General features: G+C 44.2%; 1 long non-coding RNA gene and 1 pseudogene across 1 annotated transcript; one reads left to right on the top strand and one right to left on the bottom strand.

Moving 5' to 3' along the window:
* Positions 1 to 1,625: 1,625 nt before the first annotated feature.
* Positions 1,626 to 9,859, bottom strand: LOC123060730 (uncharacterized). The gene is made up of 5 exons (XR_006428113.1): positions 9,696 to 9,859; positions 9,507 to 9,602; positions 9,037 to 9,121; positions 8,852 to 8,945; positions 1,626 to 1,684 (listed from the first exon to the last, which is right to left on the bottom strand). It is a non-coding gene; the product is annotated as an uncharacterized lncRNA (long non-coding RNA).
* LOC123060729 (GDSL esterase/lipase At5g45910-like) lies at positions 3,796 to 11,892 on the top strand (annotated as a pseudogene).
* Positions 11,893 to 26,923: the final 15,031 nt, after the last annotated feature.

Raw genomic sequence — 26,923 nt, 5'->3', positions numbered from 1 at the left:
AACGGGTACTCTCAACTTCCCGTCTTTCTTACGGTCTTCTCCGTGCCATCGCATTGACTTGTCATGCTCTTTGTTTTGGAACAGACGTTTCAACCCTGGTATTATAGGAGCATACCGCATCACCTTGGCATCAATCTTCTTCTTGGAACGCTCGCCCTTGATATCGCCAGGGTCCTCGCGGCTGATCTTATAGCGCAATACACCGCATACTGGGCACGCGTTCAAATCCTCGTACTCACTGTGGTAGAGGATGCAATCATTAGGGCATGCATGTATCTTCTGCACCTCTAACCCTAGAGGGCAGACAGCCTACTTTGCTTCGCATGTACTCTCGAAAAATTCGTTGTCCTTTGGAAGCATCTTCTTTAACATTATCAGCAACTTTCCAAATCCCTGTCAGATACACCATTCTCTGCCTTCCATTGCAGCAATTCCAGTGTGGTGCCCAGCTTTTTCTTGTTAGCTTCACAATTCGGGTACAACAATTTCTTGTGATCCTCTAACATGCGTTGCAACTTCTTCTTCTCGTTTTCACTTGCGCAGTTTCTCTTTGCATCGGCAATGGCCCGACCTAGATCATCAACGGGGTCATCTGATGCCTCTTCGTCAGCTTCTTCCCGCATTGCCGGCTCAGCTTCTTCCCTTATTGTTGTACCATCGTATTCAGGGAACCCATGGCTAGGATAGCTGTCGTCGTCCTCTTTTTCTTCATTGTCTTCCATCATAACCCCTCTTTCTCTGTGCTTGGTCCAAACATTATAGTGGGGCATGAAACCGGACTCAAACAGGTGGGCGTGAATGGTTCTTAACTTAGAGTAATTTTGATCATTCTTACAGCCGGCACATGTACAAGGCATAAAACCATCCGCCCGCTTGTTTGCCTCAGTCGCAAGTAGAAAAGTATGCACGCCATTGACGAACTGGGGAGAGCATCAGTCATCATACATCCATTGTCGGCTCATCTTCATTACACAGCACCGAATAGACTAAATTAATACAAGTTCATACAACACTTATTCTCATAAAACAAACATACAAATAACTCTCTAGCTAAAGCATTTAAATGCAACAACAAATGCAATCAAGATCACAACTAAGGTAACAATTGATTCAACAGCATAATGATACAAAGCCTCACTATCAATGGCATATTTTCTAATCTTTCTAATCTTCAAGCGCATTTTCTCCATCTTTATCTTGTGATCATCGACGACATCGGCAACGTGCAACTCCAATTCCATCTTCTCCCCTCAATTCTTTTCAATTTTTCTTTCAAATACTCGTTTTCTTTTTCAACTAAATTTAACCTCTCGACAATGGGGTTGGTTGGAATTTCCGGTTCACATACCTCCTAGATAAAAAATATCTATGACTTGATAGGCATAATTTGTCATAAATACGAAATGCAACAAATAATTATAAAAGAGAATATACCACATCCGAATCATAACCCGAATGAGGGCCGACGGGGACGGATATCAAAATCATGGCACTATGTATAACAAACAACGTACGGGTAAGATAATTATACGAGTAACTATATATCTAAATAGCACAAACATGATTTTTTATATTAAAAAGGTAAGAAACAAGAGGCTCACCACAAGGTGGTGCCGGCGACGGGACGGTGCGGGCGATCGACGGTGGTTAGGACGGAGACGGGAAGACACTGAGTAAACCACACCTACATATGCAAACTAAGAGTTATTTTGACCTCAAATCGCACATAAATCAAATACCACCACATATAATTCCTCCCAAAATAAAACCCACAAATCACTATACTTATAGAGCATTGCAAGAACTAATCTAGCAATGAGAGATGAAAGGACAAAGTTGCTAACGTTTGTGATCACTTAGATGGATGGGGTGCCTTCAAATCTTCACAAATTTTGGCAAAAATGAAGTGTGAGCTCGAGAGGAAGAGGAAGAAAACAGAGGAGAGGGGAAAGGGGAAGAACAGAGCGCTCGGGCTCGACGAAAGGGTTTATATAGGATGACCTTTAGTACCGGTTGGTTATATGAACCGGGACTAAAGGTGCATCTCTAGTCCCGGTTCATATAACCAACCGGTACTAAAGGTGCTAGTGGGGCCCCAGCCTGCCACAAGCCTGCCACCACCATTTTAGTACCGGTTCATGGCACAAACCGGTACTAATGGTTCACCATGAACCGGTACTAATGAGCGTCGTCCGCCTAGCCGTTGGAACCGGCACTAATGAGCACATTAGTGTCGGTTCAGTTACAAACCTGGACTAATGTGCTTCATATTAGGCCCTTTTTCTACTAGTGAACCAAGTGAGGCCTATAATATGTGATCAAACTGTACATAGACACGTTCAGAAGGCAGCTGGGCTAGCATTGTCTCTGTAGTGTGGTAACTAGTAATTGTTCCCTAAAGTGTTCCATTTTTGTGTTTTTTTGGAATAAATGGCACTGGCCTTTGAGCTACCAAAGTTTCTTAGGTATCTATCGTCGAATGTTATAGCATTTTGTACATCATTGAAAGACAGAGGTTTTTTTGTGTACAAAGCATCTAGTTTTGAAGTGTGAGAAAGGATTTGCTGAAGGAGTATGTGCGGCTAGATATGTGCAGTTTAGTTTTCTCTCGTGTCTGTTTTTGTCAGAGGTGGTTCTAACTTCAAAATAGATTTATATTTGTGCAGTTAGTAGTTTTCCATTTGCCGGAACACATGGATGAGTGCACACTATCTAATATGCAAACTGAAGAAACTGAAGATTTGTCTTTTATTTCTTTTGTTCAGTTAGCTTTTTTTTCATCTCTACAAGTGAAAATTTAACAAACAGGGCCATGAGGCCATGACAAACAAATAGGCATGTGTAAACAACAAGAATTTAGTTGAGCCGGATCCTCTAACATGCACAAGGAAAGTCACAAAGCTACAGTGAACTTTGTGTATAAAACAAGGAAGGGATGTTAGGGAGCTAGCACTGTGCGTGAATCAATGTAGACTCGGTACTGTTTGGCAAATTACGGTAGATGATTACTGTTTGTCGATCTTTTTGTTAGATCATGGTTTAGGGAAATGTTGTGAAGGGATGTTAGGGTACTGTAGCTTCCCCTGACTTCCCATTGTATGTCAGAGGATCTAGATCCGAATTTAGCAGGAAGGAAGGAAGGAGATGGAGTTGTGAACAGAATGTAGGATGATGTCGTGTTAGATGTGAGGTATTAGGACATGGTCAATGCATAGTCCCGGGATGATGCCCCATGGATCATGTAGGATCGGATGACAGAAAAAATAAATTCAGATAGAGAAGCTGGATCCTTTACAAGAGACGGGTGCTTGAAGAAGAAAAAGGTGGTTCAGTGCATAAAGCTGGAAAAGTTAAAGTGGATAGTAGAGATGCATGTGTAGTGGAAGTCTATTTTCTTTTTCTTGATGAGGCTCACTAATGATAGCTTGTATTGGAGAGAGAAAAAATCAATGTAGATGCCTCAACCTACTTATTCTCATGGAACATCTATATCCATATGCCATCATTGTACATGTCCTTATCTCACATATAGACATGACATAATCAAATTCTTCCTTTTTCCCATGGAAAATGTTAAGTGGAGAAGTAAACTAGCACCGCGTGGCAAGCACGTGCATTCGCGGTGTAGAAAACTTCATATTTTGACCATGATTTATTAGTCCTCTTATATATTAGTTATTAGGTCATATTTTGACCATGATTTTAACTAACAAAATATAAGTTATACATAGCAAAAAGTACTATCATTAAAACTATATTCGAATACGAATCTAACAAAATAATTTGTGACATGTATTGAAATTTTATTAGTCAAATATATGGTCAAAATTTGACCCAAATTATAACATGGACTAATAAATCATGAAGGAGGTAGTACTAACTACAGTTACGCCAGCCTCGAGCTGTCCCCTGCTGAGAATCGTCAGCCGTTGTTGCCACTGCGAGGTGTCAACCCCCACACCACAAGCCATGGTCACCACCAAGATGTGCAAGCTGCCGAGCGCTGACTGGCTGTTCCTCTTCGTCGCGGAGCTGGGATGGACATTGGCACTGATCCCTCCTTCCCCCATGGGCCTCTCTGCCCGGCGCTACGACTCCATCTTCAGCTTCGGCGACTCCCTTCGCCGACACCGGCAACAACCCCGTCGTCTTGGCCGCCAGCTCCATCTTCGACCCTGTCACGCGGCCACCCTACGGCTCCACCTTCTTCGGCCGCCCCACCGGCCGCAACTCCGACGGCCGCCTCATCATCGACTTCATCGGTACACAACTACACATACGCACTGAACAAACTCTACTGATCTGAGGTGGTCAACTCAACTGGTCTGCTTGCAGCTCAGCGCCTGGGCCTGCCGCTCGTCCCGCCGTCCCTGGCGCACAACGGGAGCTTCCGCCGAGGCACCAACTTCGCCGTCGGGAGCGCCACCGCTCTCGACGCCACTTTCTTCCACGGTGGCAAGTTCCCTCTTAACGCCAGCTTGGCCGTACAGCTGCAGTGGTTCGAGTCGCTCAAGCCTTCTCTCTGCCGCACAACCAAGAAAATCAACTGACTGATAACACAACTCACATAAACCGCCCGCTCCTCACGCCACGCATCGTTGTGGGCCCTGCCCAACCTTATCTTCTTAGCGGAACAGGCGAGCCATCCGTTGATCCCTCGTCTCTAACCTCTCGATTCTTCCACGGCTGATTTCCGCGCCTCCCCACCATGGACGTGCTGTTCCCAAGCTAATGCCTCAAACCGTGCGTGTCTCCTCCATGGACGTGTTGTCTCCAAGCCACTGCCCCAAGGCCATACGTCTCTTCGCCATGGACGCGCTGTCCCCAAGCCACTGTCCCAAGCCAGTGCGTCTATCCATCATGGCCGTTTTGTGGTGTTGCGAAACAACACTGGCCGGTGGCAGCCAGTGCTCCGATAAAGCATTCAAGCGTTGTTAGTCGGATGGGGTGCGACGCGCTGTGGACCGGCTGTGGTGCAACCTCGTCGACGCTGCTCTGCAGCTCCCGACACACGTGACAGGAGGCACCGGAGCTGCGATGCAACCTCGCCGGCGCTGCAATGCAACTCTCCCAACGCACGTGACAGGAGGTACTGGAGCTGCGATGCAGCTTCGCCGGTGCTGCTATGCAGCTCTCCCGATGCACGCGACATGAGGCACCGACACTGCGATGCAACTCTCCCGACGCACGCGGCATGAGACACCGATGCTGCGATGCAACCTCGTCGGCGCTGCTATGCAGCTCTCCCGACGCACTCGGCATGAGGCATCGGTCATCTTCGGTGGATCTTGTCGAGCTTGTTGAGCTAGACGACGCAGAAGCTTCAATGCAACGGGGATGTTTGCTGTGGCGGAGATGACCGGCTGATTTCGAAGGTCGTCAACAGGCAGCACTGCAAGACGGGATGACGAAGAGCGATGGAGTAGTGTTGCACTGAAGAGAGGACGGAGTCAATTTCTGCTGGTAAACGTTTCCACCCGGCGGACCGGCTGAAACTTCAGCCGGTCGCGCGCGGGCCACTGGATCCATGTAGATCGTATGGCACAAAACAGTCGCATTGTCCTCCACACATACCTTATCTTCCCACTCCTTCTTTATCCTTCCGTGCACACATGTTGTAGACACCGCCGGCGACAGCGACAACGACGATGAGCGGATGCGCCGGAAGCCCATTCGACGCCGTCCTAAATGCCTCACCCTTCTCCCCCTGTTCTCAATTTTTGCTTTTGCACCGGTGCTTCAAGTGCGCGTGCGCCTGTCTGTAGGAGCTCTTCTCCATGGCCGGCGTTCCTCTTTTCCCCAACAGCCTCGGCGGAGTTCACAGGTACCGGCGACGGCAACCAGCCGCTCTTCAAACCATCGGCGGGGCGGCCACGGATGCTTCGACGGGTGGCCATGGTATGGCAGCACCCATGTTGCATGCGTCAACTACGACCAACATCTGTCGAGGGCATCGATGCTGCAACCGGCGTGTAATTTTGCTGGAACCGGTCGCTGGAAAAGCTACAACCACACTGATATTTTGCTGGAACCAACACCGATGCTGCAACCGGCGTGTCACTTTGCTGGAACCAGTCGACAGAAAAGCTACAACCGCACTGACATTTTGCTGGAACCAAATGACTGTCGACTCGTTTTGCTGGCACCGTCATTATTTTTTGCTGGAACCGGTCGCCGAGGAAGCTGCAACCTCACTAACATTTTGCTGGAACCAAACTATGGTGACTCGTTTTTGCTGGCACCGTCATTTTGTTTTGCTGGAACCTGTGACAATTTTTTGTTACAACCCAGCCACGGCGATGTTTTGATTTTGCTGGAACGATGAATGCTTTTGCTGGGACGAGGCCTTTTTGCTTGATACAACCCGGTGAACTACTGGACAGCTTCATCGGGGATGCAACCTCGACGAACGAACAACGCTGCTACAAGCTGGATGGAGCACTGCTGTTCGTCGGAGCTGCGACCTTCGCCGGCAGGAGCTGCATGCGGCGAACCGCCGAGAGCCTGGGCGAACAGGGGGCGCTGCAACCGGGGGCGGGCCATGCTGGGAGCAAGCGGCAGGGACGCTGGTGAGCAGCGTCGACGATGGCGGGCAAGCGCGAGCGGAGGCGCTGCCTTCTTTTTTTTTTCCCTGTGCTTTTTTCTATCTCGCGTCGCGAGGTTGAAGAACGCTTGGGTCAGATCCAACGGGTATTTAGAGACTGATCGGGCGGCTAGGACTAGACCGGCGGAATTATTGGACCGGTGCGCCCGCGCTTAGCATCGCCCATTTCTGCTGGGTTGCGCTTGTGGTCCAACTGGCACATATCGGACGGCTGCGCATGGCCTCATCCAATGGCTTAGGAGGCGGTTTACGATTGTCTCACGTCAGCCGAACAACGCCTAGCAGTGGCCCACAACCAAAGGTTGGTGGTAGTTCCAAGTCAAGCGACGTAAGTCATGCCACGAAGTACGTATTTAGCTACCTGAAGAACTATAAGGAATTGATCATACGAACCTTACATTTTCTCTGCAGAGTGCCAGACCTTCTTCGGCAGATCCCTCTTCTTCGTGGGCGAACTCGGGGTCAACGACTACCACTTCTCTTTCCTCACTAAGAGCGTGCAAGAGATCATGTCGTTCGTTCTAGATGTCGTTTTTTTGTCCAAAAAGACCATCCTGCCGAATGCTATTGCCAAAAAGGACTACCTACGGATAAAATTATCAAAAAAGGCCCCCTCACTAGTGGTGGCAAGCGCGACAGGCGACACGTGGAACCTGCCGCCACGCTAGGAGGCGACAAGCCCTGCCGCCACGCCTGTAGGCGGCGACCAGGCTAAAACGCTAATCGAACAGTACCCCGAGCCGGGATGGAACGGGCGAGGCCAAGTGGGCCATGCCGCCACCATGCGAGGCGGCCACTGTTGCCGCTGTCGCTCGTAGGCCGACAGGCCGTGCTGCTCGCGGGCCCAGCCTGTGGGCCAGGCCACCACCGCAGCAGGCGGCATCCGTCTGTTGCTGCACGCGCGACAACAACGCAGACGGCGCTGATTCCCGTCCTAGGCCAGAAGCAGAGTGAAATTCATTGGTGATGCTTATATCCTGTAAAAACCTAGGCCAGAAGCAGAGTGAAATTCATTGGTGATGTTCATATCCTGTAAAAACCTAGGTTGCAATGCCGCTGTGACCGCCCTTTGAGGAGGAACATCTTTCGCTTGACTCCGAAGAAGCAGAAGAATGATCATCATCATCTAGCGCCTCCGGCAATTCCTCCACGTGTTCGCTCATGTCAACGGCCGCATACCAATATCCAGTGTGATACACAGGTTGGCCGCATGTCGGTTCCGATGGGCCGACACTAGGGGCTGATGTGATGGCCAACTCGACCTCACCACCCCTGTTACTGCATCCGGCAACATCAGTGACTGAAATAAACTCCACATACACCATCGGCTGACCATACATTGAGTTATTGGGATGCTTGCAAATCTCATGTACGACCCCCACGACCGATCACCTGTGACAGGCCGCAAACCCCAACAGGCAATTGTCTCATCATTTCCTCCGTCAACGATGAAGGCCTTCATTGTTATTTTTTTCCTGCATCCCTGGGCCAAACACCGCTAAGATGCACCTTTTAACTGCTGTGTAACCCATGTTGACCATGTCTCTCACTACAACTGTAGTCGACTAGCACAAGGACACATCCAACCCGAAAGGACCGCCACGTAAGACATTTCTATAGTACACTGCTAATTTTTTCATAGTACCTAACCAATATACATGTTTACATTTCAAACAATTAGTAACTGAACATTTAGTACTAGTACGATGAAAACATTTACATATCATAAGACTAAAATAATAACTGTATTTTTGTTACAAATATTCGATTTGTTTTTAGAATCATTTGCTTAGACTTTTCAGGGTTGTTTGGTTAACGGGTATTTAGAGATCTATTTTTTCTCAAACTCGTCTACGAGTGTCACAAACTAAAACTATGTTTGCTTTTCTTTTACTACCCCAAATATATCCTAAACTGGTTCTCGTAACATGCAAAAAAAATCGAGCTTTCGGAAAAACGACTATTAGTAAAAACTGGTTTTCTACAAAATTTCCTTACAACAGGTTATGACAAAATCGAGGGTAATTACTCGCTATCCAAACAACCACTAAACATAATAGTACGATAATAACATTTTAATATCATATGAATAAAATATTTATTTTCTTCCGGCTTTATATAATTTTGTCATGTCATACGATAACAATCATTTATTTACAAATAATAATATTTACAGCGGCATGCACATTATTCACAACATTACATCAATATAAAAAATATTAACAAAATTACGGCGTCATTTTATACCTTAGCTCCAATATGGATATGCTTGCAAATGCAATTAAGCGTCAAAATAGTTCAAATAAATATCCGTCACCAGTACTATATGAACGGAGTCAACCTATTATCACATGAACATCAATATTACACACGGATATTTCTTTCTGCTACCAAAAGTATGAAAATAGCACTTGCATGTATGTGGTCATCACCTCAAAAGGGACAACGAAGATGAAAACACAATTTCTTCAATCACATCATCTCCTCCTTGTTTGCTACTAAGATGAATTATTTTACCTAATTACATACATCATTAAGTACATTAGCACCTAATCTTAACATATAAAATTTAGATTATTGCAACATAACAAAGTAGACCTACGGTTTCCTAACCATAGACTTATTAATAAACATACCACATGCATTGAATAATTACAGTGCAATTTGTTTCTTAATTACCGTATTAAGAGCTTCTCGCATGTCAATACTAATGGACGCAGCTAACATTGGTACAACATCTTCAACTTACTCTTCTAAAAAAATTTGTATAAATGTTGTATCTGTCGTCTGAAATTATTTCTAACCTCTAAGCACTAATATCGCATAGCTAATGACGAGCTAAAAGACTAACTAATTACCACCGTGCATGCATAAAAAAATTCATGTATTGCAAAGCTCATACCTTGATCTTCAACTTCATAGTTCACTTCGCTACGCAAATCCTACACCTGAAACTCTCAATGACTCCAAATGACTCCTCCAAGTGCTGAAATAATGCCTAAAAAACATACAATACACACTTAGGAACTAATAAAACAGAACAAAAACATCATGCATGCGAACGAAACCAACAAAAATGGATAGATCTTACCTTAATCTATCTTTTCTTCAACTACACCATCTTCGAAATCCAACTCTAAATCGGCCAAAATCACTAGTGAAAGTGACTACCAAGTTTTTCTTTCTGTGTATTCTTGTAGACTTAGACAGAGCAGAGAGGCAGAGAAGACAACCAGAGATATTCGAGAGAGAGAGAGAGTGTATGCGCACGGAGCCGCGGTTGTGCGTTTAAAAAGAAGAGGAGCACTGTATTGTCGGTAGAACCAGCCAGAACTCACCTACCACGGCCTCGGATTCCAGCATCGCGGTGTCTCATCACACGCAGCAACAACAACGCTCTCGAGTGTGCGGCAAGAAAACACGCGTAGAATCAGCATGTCTGAGTGTTGTCGCTTCGGCTGCAGCAATAGACGGAAGCAGGAATCACACACTGCTTTAATCAGTGTCTACATAGGATTAGTTTTAGGCGGGAATCCGATTCCAGATCATCGAAACTTGTGGCAGATAGCAAAACAAGGAATCGTGGGAATCAGTGTGTGGGAATCAGCACCATCTGCAACAGGAAAGGTGTCGCGTGCGCAAAGCAACAAAAAGATGCCGCCTCCTCCGGTGGCGGCCTGGCCCACGTCTCGGCCCGCGCGCAGCAGGCGTTGCCGGCCAAGGAGCGGCAGTGCCAGCGCTCGCCGCCTCGCCCAGTGGCGGCGGGGCCCGCCACTCCGGGCCCGTTCCGTCCCAGCGACGCCATTGGGCGAAACCCGTTTTCCCCGCGCGGCCGCCTCCTGCTATGGCGGCAGGGCCCGCCGCCTCCTAGCGTGGCGGCAGGTGCCACATGTCGGCTGCCGCGCCTGCCGCCACCAGTGAGAGGGTCTTTTTTGACAATTTCATCCGCAGGTAGTCCTTTTTGACAATTCTGTTGGTCAGGGGTCCTTTTAGACAAAAAATCCCAGATGTCATCAGGACCATCTCAACGGCCATCGAGGTACAACAATGTCCATGTAGCAAATCACCAACCTGCATTGCAGAAATGGTAACAGAGGCAGTTTACGCGGTATTGATCTAGCTATTGCAATGGTAACAGAGGCTGATCAAGCACGGGGCGACAAATTTCGTGGTTCCGGGGACAATCCCATCGGGATGCGCACCGCCGGTTCTCGCCTTGTTCCCCGATGCCGCCCCGGCAGAATACAACTCCACCACCGGTTGCCTGGAAGATATCAACAAGCTAGGGATGCACCACAACCTGCTGCTGCAGGAGGCCCTCAAGAAGCTCCGGGGCAGGCACCCGGGCGGCATGATCGTTTACGCAGACCTCTTCGGTCCAATCATGGACGTGGTGGAGTCGCCTCGCAAGTATGGTAAGCAAATTCAGAGCTATATTCTGCAGCAGGCTGTTTGTAGTAGGTGGTGGTAAAGGTTGATGGTTGTCATTCTCCAGGGTTTGAAGATGTTCTTACCATCTGTTGCGGAGGGCCTGGGACACTTTTCTGTGGTGATGAAGGTGCAAACCTATGTGAGAAACCGGCTGCTTGTCTGTTCTAGGACGGCGTCCACTTGACGGAGGCGGCTTACCACTACATCGCCGATGTCTGGCTGGACAGCATGGACTCCCCTGCAATACAGAGCAGATATTAGTTAGTGAGGTAGCAGAAGCTGCTCTGATTCATGGACTGGCTTGTCTTACTCCCTTGAGGACTTTCTGAAAAAGCAATGGAAATGAAATGGAATCATGGAAGAAGCTCCAAGATGACTCTTTAGGAGTCACGCTGAACTCTGAGCGAATTACACCATACAAGTTACAAAACCAGAGGATAAAACCTTTTGCTTATTGTAACACCGAGACCCACACTTTATTCTGGAAACTACTCCCTCCGTCCCACAATATAAGATGTTTTGCAAGCTATGGAGGGAGTAGTTTCTGTTTGTTTTGGAGTTATCTGAAGTTCATTGGATGGATCTGATATGGGTTTCCAGATTACAACATGGCAAGCTTCGAAGGGCAGCAATCCTCCTTCCCAACCACCTACCTCGGCCTGCCAATCTCCACGCGGAAATTGCGGCTGGTGCACTTCCAATTCACAATTGATCGAATTCATGCTAGACTGGCGGGGTGGAAGGGATGGCTCATGAGCATGGCGGGCTGGCGCGTTCTTGTGCGTGCGGCGTTAACTGCACTTCCAGTGTTTGCCATGACCATCCTCAAGGTCCCAAAGAAAATTCTAAAGGAAGTGGACAAGGCCCGCAGACAGTTTCTTTGGGCGCAAGATGAGAAAATCACTGGCGCCAAATGCAAAGTGGCTTGGGAAAAGGTTTGTCGGCCGGTGGACAAGGGAGGACTTGGCATTTTGGATCTTCATCGCTTTGGTTCTGCCCTGCGGATGAGATGGCCGTGGCTCACCTGGTAGCAACAGCGAAGCCCCTGGATGAACTTTCCTGTCCCGTGCGATCACGACGACCGGCTGCTCTTTGCATCGGCCACCTCAATTCAGCTGGGCAACGGAAGGACCGCCAGCTTCTGGACAAGCTCTTGGCTAGGATCAATGGCTCTTTGTCAAGAGTTTCCAACTCTTTTTCAGCACTCGCGTGGAAAGAGCAGGACAGTACACGAAGCCCTAGCCAATGACAAATGGATCCAGGACTTGCAGCACGGTAACACGGGTGAAATAGTTGTGCAGTACGTGCAGCTGTGGCGCAAGCTGCACACAGCCAACATCACACTAACCACAGATGAAGACTCGATCGCCTCGGTGGCCGGCGGTGGCAACTCTTACACTGCTAGTGCTGCCTACAAGCTGCAAACTGACGATGCTGATGCTCCAGGAATCAAGGCGGCAATCTGGAAGGCCTGGGCCCCCGAAACCGTCAAAATTTTTGCATGGCTACTTCACCAAGACAGACTTTGGTGCAACGATCGCCTGCAGCGGCGCGGGTGGCCAAATGGGTATTTTTGTACCCTATGTCTCAGAAATCTCGAGAGTTCTACTCACCTCTTTTGGGATTGCCCACTATCACGCTCGATCTGGGAGACGACATCCACCTGGAATGGTTGTGCAGCATTGCAACTTAGCAGATCAAGGAGCCACTCCTCCCTCAGCCACTGGAAAAGAATAGTCCAACTAACACCATCAAGCTCCATGAAAGGATTGAAATCGTTGATGATGTTGATAGTCTGGGAGATATAGAAGGAGAGAAACGCATGCGTATTCAACAGCAAGCTGCCCCACGCCGACACGTGCTGCACGCCATCAGGAACACGCTTGAGCTGTGGAGACTGGCGGGAGCAAGATGCCTAGAGCCCCCTTTTGGGGAGTATGTAGCGAGAGAGTAGCCCTAGGATAATGCCGGCCACCTGTATCTTCTTTTCGTTTCTCCTTTTGTACCCTTGATCGCTTGATCACCCCTTGTTCTCCCGTTGCTTTCTCCTAAATCAATGAAGCCGAAAACCCCGGATCTTTAAAAAAAGTAATATATTTTAGAGCCTGAAATGTCTTGGTACTGTTCAGTCTTTCATGCCATAACTAAAATATTCACCAGAATCTACAACCATGCATCATCGGGAAAAGAGGAAAATAAATCTACAACCATACTAACAAGTATTCCCTCCGTCCCAAAATATAAGAATGTTTTTACACTATATAGTGTCAAAACGTTCTTATATTTTGGGACAGAGGGAATAACTAATAAATAAATTTGTACCGAGTAGTAGTTTAATTGTTCTGAAGATGAACGGACAAGCCTTCGTGTCATAAAGGCTTAAAGCAGCTTTTCCACAAGTCTATATATAATGTAACAAATCGTAGTTCAGAACCTTGGCCAATAAGGGACAAGTGCAGTTTAGGAAATATAGTACAAAAGAGACAAACTTAATTCTTGATGTAGATCTGGACAGATGGAACGAAGCTTTTGGCCCTTCAGAGACTATATAAGTCTGTAGAGGGAGTGCAATCCTCCATGCCCACAAAATTCAGCAGCGACCTCGGAATAGGAGGTACTTCAATATCCATGACACCCTCCAGCATGTGAACAACTTGCCCCATCATTGGCCTATGATCCTCAGCATCTTGAATGCACCAGCATGCGATTTTGCAAGCTCTGCTCAGCTGCTCCACATCTGCATCGCCTTCCAACCTACTATCCAATAGGCACATGACATCTCCTTCATTCACTTTCTTTTGCTGGTGATCTCCTTAATTCACCTTGACTACAGCAAAGATGGGAAAGTAAGTGAACTTCCCTTCCTTTATTTTCTCCACATTCCTTCGCCCCGAAATGATTTCAAGAAGCATCATTCCGTAGTTGTAAACGTCAGACTTATGTGTGATCGGAAGCCCTGAGATTCACTTCGGTGCAAGATATCCGATGGTCCCCCGCATTGTTGTCAGTGCCCTGCTAAAATCTCAGCCAAGCAGCTTTGCCATACCGAAGTCTGCAACCTTAGGACAAAAATTTGTATCAAGAAGTACATTGTCCGGCTTTATGTCGCAGTGTATAATGCAATCCTTGCATTCCTCATGCAGATAAGCCAAGCCTCTTGCAGTTCCAAGTGTTATACTATACCGGAGCTCCCAGATAAGTTTTGCAGAACTCTTCGCAAAAGGTCCAAGGACTTGGCCATATGGAGTGTGATGACTGTAGTACTCCCCCCCCCCCCCCCCCCCCGGTCATATCTTACTATCTTTATTCTTTTATCATGCTGATTTTCAACTTCAGCTTTGAATATCTTAAATTTATCCAACGCTTTAGATCTTTCTTTGATTGGATAAATATAACCATATTGGGAGTAATCGTCTATGAATGTTATGAACGGGTCATAGCCCATCCACACTTTTCATTGGAAATTTTTCACAAATGTCAGTGTGAATGATTTCTAGTGTTCCTGTGCTACGGTTTGCACCCTTTTTGATTTGTTTTACATACTTTTCTTTAATGCAATCTATGCATTGTTCTAAGTCTGAGAACTCTAATGGAGGAAGAATTTCATTTTTAACTAGTCTTTCTTTTCTCCCCTTCGAAATATGGCCCAAGCGACAGTGCCGTAATTTCGATGAGTCATGAGTTCTCTTTCTTTTCTTTTGTTCTTTATCCGACGCGGAAACATGGTCATTCACATTACACACAGAATACACTTTTTCACATAGTGATAATAAATAAAGCTCATTGTGAAGGAAAGCAACACCCACATAAGTATTATTAAACCATATGGCACACTTGCCATGTCCAAAATGACATTCATAATGATCTTTATCCAAACATGAAACACTAATCAAATTTCTGTGTAATGAAGGAACATATAAAACATTGTAAGCAGAAGCTTGAATCCATCATCTAACTCCAGGGAGATGTTGCCGACAGCTTCAACTTCTGCTTGAACTCCGTTTGCAACTTCAATGCATCTTTTGCTTCTTTGCGTAATCCGCGTCGAATGGAATCCCTGTAGTTGCTCCTGAGTAATTCCACCAAGTAGATTTCGAAAATTGTGTATACAAGGATTCATTTACAAAGGAAACAATGTTGTTACCTCTCTTTGCCATTACTAACTTTAGCCAAACAGGGCAATCTTTCTTGTAGTACCCAGTCTGCTTACAATGGAAACATGCATCTTTGTCCACTGAAAAGACTTTTGCTGATGCTGATATTGCATGGAAGCTTTTCCATGTGGCTTTGAAGGGGACCTTTGCTACTTGGATTGTAATTCTTTTTCTTATTATCCTTCACATAGTTCAGAGAACCACCATATGAGGTTATAAGTCTTTCCTCTTCTTGCACACACATGGCTATAGTCTTTTCAATGTCCCATTTTTCAATGTCACAAGAAGAGGAAAGACTTAGAACCTCATATGGTGGTTCTCTGAACTATGTGAAGGATGGTAAGAAAAAGAATTACAGTCCAAGTAGTAAAGGTTCCCCTTCAAAGCCACATGGAAAAGCTCCCACGCAATATCAGCATCAGCAAAAGTCTTTTCCAGTGGACAAAGATGCATGTCTCCATTGTAAGCATACTAGGCACTACAAGAAAGATTGCCATGTTTGGCTAAAGTCAATAATGGCAAAGAGAGGTAACAACATTGTTTCCTTTGTAAATGAATCCTTGTATACATAGTTTTCGAAATCTACTTGGTGGATTAACTCATGAGCAACTGTTCATGTTGCAAATTCGTTACAGGGATTCCATTCGACGTGGACTATGCAAAGAAGCGAAAGATGCATTGAAGTTGCAAACGAAGTTCAAGCAGAAGTTGAAGCTGTCAACGACATCTCAATGGAGTTAGCTGATGGATTCAAGCTTCTGCTTACAGATGTTTTATATGTTCCTTCATTACACAGAAATTTGAGTAGTGTTTCATGTTTGGATAAAGATCATAATGAATGTCATTTTGGACATGGCAAGTGTGCCATATGGTTTAATAATACTCATGTGGGTGTTGCTTTCCTTCACAATGAGCTTTATTTATTATCACTACATGAAAAAGTGTATTCTATGTGTAATGTGAATGAGCATGTTTCCGCATCCGATAAAGAACAAAAGGAAAGAAAGAGAACTCATGACTCATCGAAATTATGGCACTGTCGCTTGGGCCATATTTCGAAGGGGAGAATAGAAAGACTAGTTAAAAATGAAATTCTTCCTCCATTAGAGTTCTCAGACTTAGAACAATGCATATATTGCATTAAAGGAAAGTATGTAAAACAAATCAAAAAGGGTGGAAACCGTAGCACAAGAACACTAGAAATCATTCACACTGACAGTAGAGTCTACGAGTACCGCCGCGGCTGCTTTTTTTTCTTTTTTGAGACAAACTGCCACGACTGATGTGTCCCTCCCTCAAAACTTTTTAGCATGTAGATTTTTTTTATTTTTACATTACAACCTCCTCTTACTCACTGACAATAATTATGGAACAAAAAGGGTACATCCTTTACAAATAGAGGAGTAATAGAAAAGCAGGCAGACGGATGCAAAAGTTAGCAGACACACTGCTCTTCTCCTCTCTGGCGCAACCTGCATGGCTGCATGGACGCTCACCTCGCGTCAAGAGTTAAGACATCAATCAATAGCACTGCTACATTGGCGGCCGAGCTGTGTAGCTTAATTCGTCCAACATCCTACGAACTAGCTAGCCAAAAAGCTCAACTACTCTTAACTGAATACACCTACCACCAAGGACGATGGCAGTATAAAGGCCTACCGCCAAGGAGATCAAACAAGGCAAACTGCACTTCAAACAGACATGACGGCACAGGCAAGTGCTACCGTCATTGACCTCTGTAGTAGGTTGTGTTATCCTACCGCCAAGGACGATGGTGGTAGGAAAAGAGTCAGCTCACGAAATTTTTACAAAGTGGAGTCAGATCGTGATGAAGTTAGGAAAAAGGGTCAAAACAGTCGATTCTGCCTCATGAGGCTACTATTGGAATTAAATGGCCTCTGCTGGGGAAACCCATTTTTGCTTCTCCACAAAAGAACCAAACCAATAACGAGGAGGGTCAATGCAACTATCACCTTTACAACTATAATCTCAATTTTGGTATATGCTTTTTCTTCCTTAGGCATATACTTATGACTATCAGGAGCAGACCACAATATAGAGCCACAATTCCCTAGTTTAGATGCACTAACAGAACCATTGTGATCTAATTGCATCACTTCCGTCCATATTGGGTTGGACCGTCGGTCTGTGTATGCCGTACGTTGGGCTCCATACCCGCTGGTACCTTGATTGAAAAAAAAAACACCTCGCGCCCCTGCCCCCGACCTGATCCGAAACCCTAACGATCTGCCGCCGCCGCGTGACTCCGGCAGGCGGCCATTTCTAGTCGCCGGTGTTAGGCTTACCGTCGTTGTCGCACGGCACCTTCCAAGCGGTGATGATGTTGTGCGGTGTTCAGATTGATCAAGAACTTTATTCAAAGGTGTATCGATGGAGCAAGAAACCAGATATGCCGGCAATGATTCTGGTAATGAGAATGGATACCCGTAATTGAATGTCAACATACCTCCTGAGGACAACTATATCTTTGAGGATGAATCGTATAGTGGTAACGTAAATGACGTGAACGTTGACGAAAAACAACATTGACACTTACATGTGTTTCTTTGAATTTGCACAGGCACATGTCGATGATGACAATGAGCACGACGATGTAGATGAAATTTATGTTGAAAGCGTGAACCAGGAACGTTCAAAAATATGTAGGGCAAGGAATGATATAACAAGAGCATTATACCACTTACATGTCTTGCTTTAAATCTACACAGGTAGATGTCGATAATGACAATGAGCAGAACAACGTTGATGAATCTTATGTTGAGAGCGCAAGCCAAGTACGTTGAAAAATATGTAGAGCAAGAAACAATATAACAACTTAGTGACTTACACACGGTTCTTTGTCTAATTTTGCAGGAGGGATTTCGGTGGTCCTAACAGGCACAATGACCATGACGATGACGTTGAGTTCAAATTGGACATTGGGTATGATGAATATCAGCAAGAGTCCCGCGATAAGCATTGGAAGGTAATGGCAAAGACGTTCAAATCATAAGGGGAGGCGTACGTGTTCTACAGCAAGTACGCAAATGAACGTGGGTTTAGTATTAGGAGGGATTTGCTGAAACAAGGAAAAGGTCCTACGGGAAGTATTTGCTTGAGGAGGTATCTTTGTTCCGGAGCTGTAAAACGGCAGGGCAAGTTTTGTATCACGGAAGGCCGGACCCGTAGGATTAGACCATAGGCTCTTACTGCGAAGCTCATTTGACAGTGAAGTTTGATAAAAAAATCATGCAGTTTGTTATGTTGGCAGTTTTGACGATGATCACAACCATGTTCTTGCTAGAACGAACAAAATCTCATTTCTTCGGTCTCATAAACAGGTCAAGGAATTCCAGAGAGCGGAGATTTTAGCCATGGCAGGAGCTGGGATCATACAACACATAATTATGGACAACTTCATCAGCGGGTATGGCTCGTACGCTAAGGCGGGGTTTGAGAGGAAGGACCTGTATAATCTTTATAGGGAGAAGATGAAATTGTTTGCAAAGGGCGATGTTGACTTTGCCGTTGGAATCATGATAAGAAGGAAGGATAAGAATCGATTTTTTTTCTTTGAGTACATCGTTGATGCTGAAGGGAGGCTCAAAAACATGTTCTGGTGTGATCCATAATCACGTCGGGACTATCGGGGCCACGGTGACGTAACCGCATGTGACAGTACGTACAAGATGAATAGGTACGAAATGTCATTCATCCCTTTCGTTGGTCCAAATAACCATCGTTGTACTGCGGTATTCGGCTATGCAATCGTGTCAAACGAGACGGAAGACACTTATGTTTGGCTACTTGAGGTATTCACGACAGCTATGTGTGAGCAGAGGCCGAAGTCCGTAATTACCGATGGAGATGCAACAAAGATAAGTGCTATCCGAAAGGTCCTTCCTGACATGTGGCACCGTCTTTGTGCATGGTATATTGAAAAGAATATGCATAGACACCTTTACCACAAGTCCTTGAAGGAGTTCGAGTCACTTATGTACTACGCTACTACACATGGGAGAGATGGAGCGCGTTTGTGAGAAAATGTCCCCAACAATGGTTGAAAGGGATGTATAGAAAGAAGAGGCTTTGGTCCGCCTCATATCCATCTGCTAGTTTTTTTCTTGGTATGCGGAGCAACCAGAGGAGCGAGAGTCTGAACTCATGCCTTCACCTTCATCTTGACTTCGGTATGATCATGGTTGACATGGTTGTGCACTATGAGAACTGCATTGTTTGCCTCCGTGAAAACGAGGCGCACGACGACACACCCTCACAATCTGGACGAGTCGTAGTTCCTAATTGTAAGGAGATTGAGTTGGTCGCTGCCTGTGCATTCACTCTAGCGAATTTTGTATTTTGCGGCAAAATCTGAAGAAGGTTGGAGAGCTTGAGGTCCTTGAAAAATTGATAGGAACAGGCTCTCGGAGATTTATAGTGGCATGGAAGAATAACAAGGAACACTGATTTACTGTGGACTACACGCCAAGTAACTCAAGCTCTCCAACCTTCTTTAGATCTTGCTGCAAAATATAAAAGTTCACCAGAGTGAATGCACGGGCATTGGCCAACTCAATATTCTTATAATCAGTAACTGCCACTAGTACAGACTGTGAGGCTATGCAGTCGTCCTGTGCCTCATTTTCATGGAGGCGGACAATGCAGTTCTGGTAGTGCACAGTCATGTCAACAATGGTCATACCAAAGTCGAGATGAAGGTGAAGGCGTGATTTCAGACTCTCACTCCTCTGGTTGCTCCGCATACCAGGAAAAAACCACCAGACAGACATGAGGAAGACCAATGCCTCTTCTTCCTATACATCCCACTCAGACATTGTTGCATTTTCTCCATCTGCTATTTTCTCACAAACACGCTCATCTCTCCTCAAAGACAGGTGTAGTGGTGTAGTACAGAATAAACCTTAACTCCTTCAAGAACTTATGGTGAAGGTATCTCTGCATATTCTTTTCAATATGCCATGCACAAAGATGGTGCCACATGTCAGGAAGGACCTTCTGAATAGCCCTTAAATCGTTGCATCTGCATAGATAATTACGGACTTCAGCTTTTGCTAACCGATAGCTCTCATGACCGCTTCAAGAAGCCAAACATAAGTATCTTTTGTCTTGTCTGACACTATAACGCAGCCGAATACTATAGTGCAATGATGGTTATTCAGACTAACGAAATGGATGAATGTCACTCCGTACCTATTCATCTTGTACATACTGTCACAGACAGTCATGTCACCGTGGTACAGATAGTCCGGACGTGACCGAGAATCACACCAGAATATGTTTTTGAGCTTACCTTTAGCATCAACAGTGTACTCAAAGAAAAAGATATGGACTTTTTTCCTTCCTTCTTATCATGAATCCAACAGCACTGTCCGCATCGCCCTTTTTGCGAACAGTTTCAAGATTATACAGGCCCTTCCTCCCAAACCCTACCTTAACGTACGAGCCATACCTACTGGTGAAGATGTCCATAATTATGTTTTTTCTGATCCCAGCTCCTGCCATAGGTAAGATCTCTGCTCTCTACAATTCCTTGATCTTTCTATGAGACCAAAGAAACGAGATTTCGTTCGGTCTAACAAGAACATGGCTGTGATCATCGACAAAACTACCAATATAACAAACTGCATGACTTTTATTAGACTTCACTATCAAATGAGCTTCGCATTAGCACCAAGTCTCCGGTCTAAGCGTACGGGTCCAGCCTTCCATGGTACAGAACTTGCGTTGCCGTTTTCTAGCCCTAGAAGATACCTCCTCAAGTGGATATTTCCCGTAGTGCCTTTTCCTCGTTTCAGCAAGTCCCTCGTAATTCTGAACCCGCGTTTCTTTGTGTACTTGTTGTAGAAAACGTACGCCTCCCCTTCTGAGATGAACGTCTTTTCCATTACCTCCAATGCCTATCCAGGGAGAATTGCAACTACAGAGAAACAAGAAGATATACTCTCTGTAAGAAATGCTGACCAAAACATATCCAACATCACTTCTTAGTTCTAGGCCACCTTGTGAGAGTCCAAATGACCAGGACGAAGGATCAAACACGAAGAAATCAGCAGTGGGCGCCCAAACTAAAAGAGGACTACAAGATGATGAATTCATGTACCATTTGCCAAATTTAGAATCCAAGTAACATGGAGGAAAGAGGCAATGGGAACCCAGCTTGAAGGCACCATATTTTGAGAGTAAGGTCTGGTTACCACTCATAGATTGGCCTAGAAGAAGCATGTCTGTTGCATGTGCAAATTTACGCCCAGAAAACAATATCTTGATCAAGTGGAGAAGTACTACTAGGAAGGAAGACAATGAAGGCATGTGCTTTCTTGCCTTCTCCATTCAGTAAGAGCCCCTTACTAACAATTTGAACGTTCTAGCCGTCTTAATGTCCCAACTCCCAACTAAATAGGTGAAGAACCCATGGCTAAGACTAAGATGTCTAGCATTCAAAGTCAAAGATGTTGACTTGGGTTTAAGTCAAAAGCCAAAACAAAATTCATAACTTGATGGTATCCTAGTCATGACTGTAAAATTATCGGATACCCTCATGGCCTCATCCTAGGGTAAGGGCAAATTCCTAGTCTTCTGCTTGCAGATGTTGACGTTGGCCAAACTTGCTTGATGGACCCTGAGTTATTCCTAATAAGTTAAAAAACAGCAAGCGACAACGACTACCTTGAAACAGCAAGTGACATGAACCACGCCTATACCAGCCCGCGCTCTCGGCTTCCTCGACTATGGCACAAAAGGCTATCACCTCGCCCAAGCACCTCGTCACAGTGGCGGAGCCAGGATTGGAGGAAGACCGGGGCCAAAAAACTAAAAATTCACCGCAAGGGGAAAACTTAGCTCCTATGAGTCTATAACTAACGCAAATAATACTACATACGAAAGCATACAAAATATTACTCAAATGCATAATAAATCTAGAACTTAAACACAATGTTTAACTATCCAACAAAATAGATAAAACTTGGCAAGTATATTTTGCAAATGTAGTTAAAGATACGTCTGAATTCTTGCGGAATAGTTTATGTCTTTTTTTTAAGCATGAATCATTGTCATACTTCTGAGTTCTCGCTCAATGCACATGTGCATTTTTGTTTTTGAATGATTAATTATTGTGATACTTCTCATTTCTTGTTAAATCAGTCAATCGCACATGTGCATTTTATTTCCGAATCATGAACCTTTGTGATGCTTCTGAATTCTTGCTCAATCAGTCAATTGCACACTTGCATTTGTTTATGAACTAGTCGATTGCTCAAGCAACCGTAAACCTTACACGGTTAGTTTCAACAATATGACGCATGGCTGAAATCATTAGTACACGTGAAAGATAATAATCCTAATTCCATCCCAAAACTAGCACATACAGAGAGAACCGAAGGGAAATCAGGACTGAGACAGAGACGTACTTGCAATTGTAGAGGCGAATGGCGGATCGGCGAGGTTGGGCTCACGCGGGGCAGGTAGCAGGCTGCGCCGCGCAGGCTAGGAGAGCGGCGGACTGCAGCACTCGCACGGAGGTGAGAGGCGGCGGAGGAGCGACCATCGTCGGAGCCAGGGCACCCCTATTTACCGCCTTATGCGAGCGAACGGGGACGCCTCGCGTAGGGGAGAGCCCAGATGGGCCGGCCCAGCCGCGCAGGAGGCAAGGCCTTTTTGTTTTTTTCTTCTATTTTCTATTCTCATTTTTGGCTTTATCTTTGTACTTTTATTTATATTCTAAAATATCCTACGCATATATACAATAAACACTATTCAAAAACACATTTACAAAAATGTTGAACAAGTATTTAAGAAATGTTGAATGAACATTAAAAAATGTTGAACAAGTATTTGAAAAATTTGAAGAAGTAATAAAAATGTTAAACAAGTATTTGAAAATGTTGAATAAGTATTAAAAAAATGTAGAACACGTATTTGAAAAATGTTGAACAAGTATTTATATTTTTTGAATAAGTATTAAAACTATTGAAGAAGTATTTGAAAATGTTGAATAAGTATTAACAATTGTTGAACGAGTATTTAAAAAATGCTCAATAAGTATTTAAAATGTTGAACAAGTATTGGAAATGTTGAATAAGTACTAAATAATGTTGAACGAGTATTCAAAAAATGTTGGACATGTATTTTAAAATTGTTGAATAATTAGTAAAATGTTGAGAAAGTGTTTTAAAATGTTGAATAAGCATTTGGACAAGGTTGAACATGTATACAAAAAATGTTGATCACTTATTAAAAAATGTTTTTGACATATAAGAAATTGTAGAGTGGAAACAAAAACAAACATAAAAAACAAATGAAAAAATAGAAATGGAGAAGAAAAAAGAAAGCCAAAGAAAAAAGAAAAAAAGAATGATAACAAAGAAGGGAAGAAAAAACAATGAACAAAAAAACTAGAAATAAAACGGAGACTAGACAGTGTAAAGTGCGACTTGTTTCGTGTTAAGAATAGTCACCCTACTCATTTTTCACAAACACTGACCTAGGCTAGCCACACTTACTATTAACCAGGAGAGCACGATTTTAATCCGTGAGCACCCCTAATTCACATATATCCTTTTTCTTTCATTAGCTGCACTCGCATGGGCGGCTCAATTAGTAGACCCCTTCAGCAATACGTTCCCCGTGTGCTCGCGTAAGGCAATAAATAGTCGCCCCGTCGGAGCCATGTGCTGGGAGCTCTACTTCGGGCCTTTGTGTGCCTGGGTCATTCTGGGCTGAACCCAGGGCCCAAAATAAAATCTATACAAGAAATGGTTAAAAAAAGTAGGCAGGCCTCCATATCTCGCATTCAGACAGCCCAGGCGCGCGAGAACAACAGACTCGTTTTTTTTTTTACATTTTCTGTTTTTTTTTTTAGCTTTCTTTTTTATACTTTCAATATTATAAATAATATATTACAAAAATCACTCTACATAAAACATTTGCAAAATGTTGACCAAGCATTTCAAAAATGTTAAATGTGTACAGTGAAAATGTTTATCACATATACAAAAAAATGTGTCTGAAACAATTGAGCATGTATTTTGAAAATGTTAATCATGATGGAAATATGCCCTACAGGGAATAATAAAATGGTTATTATTATATTTCCTTAATCATGATAAAGGTTTATTATTCATGCTAGAATTGTATTCATCGAAAACTTAAATACATGTGTGAATACATAAACAAATACCATGTCCCTAGTAAGCCTCTACTAGACTAGCTCGTTGATCAAAGATGGTTAAGGTTTTCTAACCATATACATGTGTTGTCATTTGATAATGGGATCACATCATTAAGAGAATGATGTGATGGACAAGACCCATCTGTTAGCTTGGCATAATGATCGTTCAGTCTATTGCTGTTGCTTTCTTCATGTCAAATACATATTCCTTCGACTATGAGATTATGTAACTCCCGGATACCGGAGGAATGCCTTATTTGCTATCAAACGTCACAACGTAACTATAAGATTATGCAACTCCCGGATACCGGAGGAATGCCTTGTTTGCTATCAAACGTCACAACGTAACTATAAGATTATGCAACTCTCGGATACCAGAGGAATACCTTGTGTGTTATCAAACGTCACAACGTAACTGGGTGATCATAAAGATGTTCTACAGGTATCTCCGAAGGTGTTTGTTGAGTTGGCATAGATCGAGATTATGATTTGTCACTCCGAATATAGGAGAGGTATCTCTGGGCCCTCTCGATAATACACACCATAAGCTTGCAAATAAATGACTAAGGAGTTAGTCACAAGGTGATGTATTACATAACGAGTAAAGAGACTTGCCGGTAACGAGATTGAACTAGGTATGAAGATACCGACGATCGAATCTCGGGCAAGTAACTACCGATGGACAAAGGGAATTACGTATGTTGTCATAACGGTTCGACCGATAAAGATCTTCGTAGAATATGTAGGAGCAAATATGGGCATCCAGGTTCCGCTATTGGTTATTGGCCGGAGAGTTGTCCCGGTCATGTCTACATAGTTCTCGCACCCATAGGGTTCGCACGCTTAACGTTCAATGACAATATAGTATTAGATGAGTTATGTGATTTGGTGACCGAATCATGTTAGGAGTCCCGGATGAGATCACAGAAATGATGAAGAGTCTCGAAATGGTCGAGAGCTAAGATTGATATATAGGGCGATGGTATTCGAACACCGGAAGTGTTTCGGGGGGTACCGGGTACTTACCGGGTCACTGGAAGGGGTTCCGGGCACCCCCGACAAAAGATATGGGCCTTATGGGCCAAGAGCGGAAATGCACCAGCCACAAGGGGCTGGTGCGCCCCCCATATGGGCCGGCCTAAGGAGGGGAAAGAAAGGGGAGAAGGGAAAGGAAAGTGTGGATTAGGATTCCCACTTCCTTCCCTCTTCCCCCCTCTTTCCTTCTCCCTCGATTAAATATGGCAGTGGGCGCCACTTGGGGAGGACCCCAAGTAGGATTCGACCTACTTGTGGCGCCTCCTGGCAGCCTCTCCTCGGTAAAAGAGCTCATGCGTTGCAACGGGAGAGAAAACATAACACACACTCTTAACTCAATAACCATCACTCAAGACCACAATAGGTCCATCTCCTTTATTTTTGCGAGGCATCATATTTGTGTTGCCGCTTATCCTCCTTCTCACCCTCGCCGGCGATGGCCTCGGTGTTCATACAAAACAACAAAAAACGTGTGTTGAATATGGTTAATCCTAAGACGTCTCTCTCTTCCAATCTCCTCCCTCTCCCCCCCTCTCTCTCTCGCTTGCTCGCTTTCTCTCACTATCGCGATGAGAAATCTATTGTTTTCCCCTGTGACATTTTTCGGAGGTATGCATGTGTTGTTATCGATGTTTTCTTTTCCCTATATGGTTATAGTGGGGTGTTTATTTGCAATCTGGATCGCCGCTGGTAAAAAAACGGATTTTGTGATATAAATTATAAGTTTGCTTCCATAATAATATTTTAAAAATATTTAACAGGTAAAATTAACATCATATTTAGATTCCACACATTTTTCTATTAAAATTTCATATATAATATGTTAAAATCGAAGTTACTGTTTAAAAAATACAGATAATTTAGAAAATCATTTGGTTTGCCTCAAATATATTCCAAAATAATATTTAAAAATACTTAACAGGTAAAAATAATTTCATATTCATATTCTACATATTTTTCTAATCAAATTTTATATATAACATGTTCAAATCGGAGTTACGGTTTAAAAGATATGGATGATTTTAAAAAGCATTTGTTTGACTTAAATATGACCCGGGGTTGAATTACCTAAAACATCAGGGGGGGTTTCAAAAAATGTAAAATAACAGTTTGGGTGTGACTTAAATCTGGACGGCGGGTTGATTTCAAGAAAATACAGGGACTTTTGTGTAAAATACGAAAATAACGATTCGTTTTAACTTAAAACAAGACTGCGGGTTGAATTCTCTGAAATAGAGGGACTTTTCTGAAAAAAGCCATGACGGACGAAAGAAACCTAATTTGCTTTATTATTAGGTAAAGGTGTGTGTGTGTGTGTGTGTGTGTGTGTGTGTGTGTGTGTGTGCGGGCACCCTAGCACACACCAGACAATTGCCTAGTCGTGTGCGGCGCCCCCCTTCCACCGTTTACACCTTTGGTCATATTTTCGTAGTGCTTAGGCGAAGCCCTGCAAAGATCACTTCACCATCACCGTCACCATGTTGTCGTGCTGACAGAAATCATCTACTA

The sequence above is a fragment of the Triticum aestivum genome, chromosome 3A, assembly GCF_018294505.1.
Source record: "Triticum aestivum cultivar Chinese Spring chromosome 3A, IWGSC CS RefSeq v2.1, whole genome shotgun sequence".
NCBI classification, from domain to species: domain Eukaryota; kingdom Viridiplantae; phylum Streptophyta; class Magnoliopsida; order Poales; family Poaceae; genus Triticum; species Triticum aestivum.
This window is presented reverse-complemented; position numbering and strand designations above follow the sequence as displayed.